The sequence below is a fragment of the Macaca fascicularis genome, chromosome 10 (assembly GCF_037993035.2).
Source record: "Macaca fascicularis isolate 582-1 chromosome 10, T2T-MFA8v1.1".
In the NCBI taxonomy this organism is placed as follows: domain Eukaryota; kingdom Metazoa; phylum Chordata; class Mammalia; order Primates; family Cercopithecidae; genus Macaca; species Macaca fascicularis.
Genome location: NC_088384.1, coordinates 87,664,417 through 87,670,090, shown reverse-complemented (window position 1 = coordinate 87,670,090; position 5,674 = coordinate 87,664,417). Strand labels below are relative to the sequence as shown.

General features: G+C 50.5%; 1 non-coding gene across 1 annotated transcript; it reads right to left on the bottom strand.

The window, feature by feature from the left end:
• Nucleotides 1–255: 255 nt before the first annotated feature.
• On the bottom strand, nt 256–359 carry LOC123567324 (U6 spliceosomal RNA). Its single transcript, XR_006690244.1, has one exon. It is a non-coding gene; the product is annotated as a U6 spliceosomal RNA (small nuclear RNA).
• Between the last annotated feature and the right edge of the window lie 5,315 nt (nt 360–5,674).

The following is a 5,674-nucleotide window of genomic DNA, read 5'->3' as shown; positions in this document are numbered from 1 at the left end:
CTGCCTAGGCTGGGTGGTGGGTGGGCGTGGGCCGCGGGTCGGGGGGCTTGGTGTTCTCAGGCCCAGACCACACAGCGGCTGGGAAGGGGGGGCGGTCTGGTGGAATCCCGAGAGACCCATTAAAAAACAACAACGACAACACCCAAAAACCAGAACAGATCATGGACTTCTCCTCTTCTTTAATGTCTTATTTTAGGACATTTCTATCCTGTGGGGCTTAAGAGAGACACAGACTGGGAAAAAAAATTTATTTTATTTTTTATTGAAAGCGTCACGAATTTGTGTGTCATTCTTGCTCTGGGGCAATGCCAATCTCTGTCTAGTTCCAATTTTAGTATATGTGCTGCCAAAGAGAGCACCGAAACAAATTTTATTAAGGAAGTAAAAACTCTCGTGGTTTTTCTTTTTCTTTTGGCTTTCCCTGTTGCAACTTCCCCAGATCGTGCTGCCCGTTTGGGCCTGAACAGAAAAATCTGAGCCTTTGACAGCATGCGCACAATCAGCAGCTCTGTGGAGGCATTCCCAGGAGCACTTTCCCCCAGTGGCTTCACTCTGGATGATTAGCAAATAGCTGCTGAGCAAATTGGAAGAAGCAGGTTTTAGGCTTGAAAACAAAGCTGTCGTCAATTTGGCCAGAGCAGAGAAGACCGGCTGGTGTTTTGGAAGGGGGCAGGTAGCAGAGAGAAGAATAATCAGAATAATAACAAGGACCACTGACTAATTTATCCCCATTTTACAGATGCGGAAACAGCCTTTGAATCAGTTGGCCAAATCACACAGGGAGAGAATGGCACAGAATTCCAAACCCTGTTTCTCTAATTGCAGAGTCTGTGCTCTTTCTGGGGTTTCTCCATGAGGCCAGAAGAGAGGAAGCCACAGAGAGGCCGCTGCAGAAACAGACTGTGCGGGGTCTCATGCCTGTAATCCCAGCACTCTGGGAGGCCGAGGAAGGAGGATTGCTTAGGTTAGGAGTTTGAGATCAGCCTGGGCAATATAATGAGACCCTGTCTCTACAAAAATATTAAAAAATTGGCTGGGCGCGGTGGCTCAAGCCTGTAATCCCAGCACTTTGGGAGGCCGAGACGGGCGGATCACGAGGTCAGGAGATCGAGACCATGCTGGTTAACACGGTGAAACCCCTCTCTACTAAAAAAATACAAAAAATTAGCTGGGTGAGGTGGCGGGCGCCTGTAGTCCCAGCTACTCGGGAGGCTGAGGCAGGAGAATGGCGTGAACCCGGGAGGCGGAGCTTGCAGTGAGCTGAGATCCGGCCACTGCACTCCAACCTGAGTGACAGCGCGAGACTCCGTCTCAAAAAAAAAAAAATTAAAAAATTAGCCTGGCCGGACGCGGTAGCTCACACCTGTAAGCCCAGCACTTTGGGAGGCCGAGGCGGGTGGATCACGAGGTCAGGAGATCGAGACCTTCCTGGCTAACACGGTGAAACCCCATCTGTATGAAAAATACAAAAAATTAGCTGGGCGTCCTGACGGGCGCCTGTAGTCCTAGCTACTTGGGAGGCTGAGGCAGGAGAATGGCCTGAACCTGGAAGGCAGAGCTTGCAGTGAGCCGAGATCTCGCCACTGCACTCCAGCCTGGGCGACAGAGCGAGACTCGGTCTCAGAAAAAAAAAAAAAAAAAAAAAAAAAAAAAAAGAATTAAAAGGCCGGGCGCGGTGGCTCAAGCCTGTAATCCCAGCACTTTGGGAGGCCGAGACGGGCGGATCACAAGTTCAGGAGATCGAGACCATCCTGGCTAACACGGTGAAACTCCGTCTCTACTAAAATACAAAAAAAATTAGCCGGGCGAGGTGGCGGGCGCCTGTACTCCCAGCTACTCGGGAGGCTGAGGCAGGAGAATGGCGTGAACCCGGGAGGCGGGGCTTGCAGTGAGCTGAGATCCGGCCATTGCACTCCAGCCTGGGCAACAGAGCTAGACTCCGTCTCAAAAAAAAAAAAAAAAAAAAAAAAAAAAAAAGAATTAAAAAATATTGCCGGGCGCGGTGGCTCAAGCCTGTAATCCCAGCACTTTGGGAGGCCGAGACGGGCGGATCACGAGGTCAGGAGATCTAGACCATCCTGGCGAACACGGTGAAACCCCGTCTCTACTAAAAAATACAAAAAACTAGCCGGGCGAGTGGCGGGCGCCTGTAGTCCCAGCTACTCGGGAGGCTGAGGCACGAGAATGGCGTAAACCCGGGAGGCGGAGCTTGCAGTGAGCTGAGATCCGGCCACTGCACTCCAGCCTGGGCTACAGAGCGAGACTCCGTCTCAAAAAAAAAAAAAAAAAAAAAAAAAAAAAAATATTAGCCGGGTCAGTGGCTCACATATAGTTCTAACTACTTGGGAGGCTGAGGTGGGAGGATTGCTTGAGACCAGGAGCTTGAGAGCTTGAGGCTGCAATGAACTGTGACTGCAGTGAACTGTGACTGCACCACTGTGGGATGATCCAGGCAAAGGGAAGCATGAACCAAAAAAACAAGACCTGAAACACACACACACACACACACACACACACACACACACACACACACACAGAAAGCAGGGCTGGGTGCGGTGGCTCATGCCTGTAATCCTAGCACTTTGGGAGGTGAAGGCGGGCGGGTCACCTGAGGTTGGGAGTTTGAGACCAGCCTGTCCAACATGGAGAAACCCTGTCTCCACTAAAAATACAAAATTAGCCAGGTGTGGTGGTGCATGCCTGTAATCCCAGCTACTCGGGAGGCTGAGGCAGGAGAATCGCTTGAACCCGGGATGCAGAGGTTTCGGTGAGCCGAGATCCCGCCATTCCACTCCAGCCTGGGAAACAAGAGCGAAACTCTGTCTCAAAAAAAAAAGAAAAAAAAAAAAAAGAAAGCAGATGGAACAGCGCACATTCACAAAACTCGCACAGGCAATGCCTTTGCAAAAGCCCTTTTATCAACCCAAACACTTCCACATGATCTCTGTCTCTCTTACACACACCCACACACCAATGCAGGCACTTGCTCACAAATGTTTTCAGAAACACATACTCCTAAACATACTCAGACACAAACACACAATCATGCATTCAGAAACACAACCATATAGAAACCCATCTGCAGCACTGGTCCACATAAGATTTCAACTTCACCCTTACCCACAACGTGTAGAAACCCAAACATTAGCATAGATTCTCCTTTTTTTTTTTTTTTTCGTTTGAGAGTCTCATTTTGTCACCCAGGCTAGAATGCAGTGGTATGATCTTGGTTCACTGCAACCTCTGCCTCCCAGGTTCAAGTGCTTCTCCTGTCTCAGCCTCCTAAGTAGATGGGACTATAGGTGCGTGCCACCACACCAGAGTAATTTTTGTATTTTTAGTGCAGACAGGTTTCACCATGTTGACCAGGCTGGTCTTGAACTCCTGACTACAGGTGATCCGCCCGCCTTGGCCTCCCAAATTGCTGGGATAACTGGCATGAGCCACCATACCCAGTCCATTAGAATAGATTCTCACAAGAGCAGGCACTCTCAGTCAAACACCTACCCCCCACCCCAGCATGCACACATAATTGCACAGAGAACCTGTCAAGCAGAAAGGACCCCGGTCAGGCAGAAAGAGGCTCAGCTTCTCCCCCAAACTCCATACCTAAGAATCCTGCTTTCCAGACTCAGTGCCCTGGGTTTTCCCTCACCTTCTCTCCATCTGAGTGTTACCAGTGCCTCCACCTCCCCTCCCCCACTTCAGAGCCCAGCTGGGCCCTGGGGTAGCCTGAGAGGGGGTGGGTGCCCAGCTTCTGGCAGCAAAGGAAAGCACCTGTCTGAGGTGGACGGGCCCATGGGGGTCTTGAAGCAGCACCTTCTCTGGGTACCCCTAACTCTGGGCTGATCCCAGGGGGCACAGAGCTGGGACTGATGGCTTTGGGAAGGCAGTAGGGAGGGCCCACTGAAGACTCCACCAGGCATCCTCTGCAGGGGTCTGCCTTCACATGAAGATAGCCTTGTTTATCACACCTGTCTGCCTTAAAATGACAAAGGTTGGATGCTGTCTGGGTGTGAGATGGGATGACGACTGGAATGGGAAGACGGTTGTTAACTATGGAAAAAATATCTCATTTAGATCTGATTTGGGTTAAAAAAATGATAAGCACAGAAAAAAACATGAAAGTAATCTATGGGTGGCCGAATGTGCTGTTTTATTTTCAATGTTTTTTACATCTATTCTAATTTTCTTTTCTTCTTTTTCTGAGACAGGGTCTCTGTCACCCAGGCTGGAGTGCAGTGGTGCGATCATGGCTCACCTGCGGTTCAGGTGATCCTCCCATCTCAGACTCCTGAGTAGCTGGGACCTCAGGTGTTAGCCACCAGACCAGCTAATTTTCGTATTTTTTTGTAGAGATAGTTTCACCATGTTGTCCATGCCAGTCTGTAACTTCTGGGTTCAAGCGATCCACCTGCCATGGCCTACCAAAGTGCTGGGATTACAGGCTTAAACCGTGGTGCCCGGTCTTTTTGAGACCGAATCTTGCTGTGTTGCGCAGGCTGAAGTGCGGTGGCACTATCATGGCTCACAGCAGCCTTGACCTCCCAAGCTTTCTCCTTGGCTCAAACAATCCTCCTGCCTCTGCCTCATGAGTAGCTGAGACTACAGATGTGTGCCATCATTTCTGGCTAATATTTTAATTTTAATTCTGTAAAGATGGAGTCTTGCTATGTTGCTGAGGATGGTTTCAAACACCCGGCCTCAAGCAATCCACACGCCTCGGCATCCCAAAATGCTGGGATTACAGATGTGAGCTACCATGTCCAGCCTAATTTTTTTTTTTGAGACACAGTCTCCCTCTGTTGCCCAGGCTAGAGTGCAGTGGTACAATCTCGGCTCACTGCAACCTCTGCCGCCCAGGTTCAAGCAATCTCCTGCCTCAGCCTCCTGAGTAGCTGGGATTATAGCTGGCCACCACCGCACCTGGCTAATTTTTGTTATTTTTTTAGTAGAGATGGGGTTTCACCATGTTGGCCAGGCTGATCTCAAACTCCTGACCTCATGATCCACCCGCCTCGGCCTCCCAAAGTACTGGGATTACAGGTGTAAGCCACCGTCCCCAGCCTTTTTTTTTTTTTTTTTTTTTTGAGACGGAGTCTCGCTCTGTCGCCCAGGCTGGAGTGCAGTGGCCGGATCTCAGCTCACTGCAGGCTCCGCCTCCCGGGTTCACGCAATTCTCCTGCCTCAGCCTCCCCAGTAGCTGGGACTACAGGCGCCCGCCACCTCGCCCGGCTAGTTTTTTTTGTATTTTTTAGTAGAGACGGGGTTTCACTGTGTCAGCTAGGATGGTCTCGATCTCCTGACCTCGTGATCCGCTCGCCTCGGCCTCCCAAAGTGCTGGGATTACAGGCTTGAGCCACCGCGCCCGGCCTTTTTTTTCTTTTTTTGAGAAGGAGTCTTGCTCTGTTGCCCAGGCTGAAGTGCAATGGCACAATCTCGGCTCACTGCAACCTCCACCTCCCGGGTTCAAGCGATTCTCCTGCCTCAGGCTCCTGAGTAGCTGGGATTACAACCTGCCACCATTCCTGGCTAATTTTTGTATTTTTAGTAGAGACGGGGTTTCACCATGTTGGTCAGGCTGGTCTCAAACTCCTGACCTCAGGTGATCCACCTGTCTTGGCCTCCCAAAGTGCTGGGATACAGGCATGAGCTACTGCGCCTGGCCAAGAAA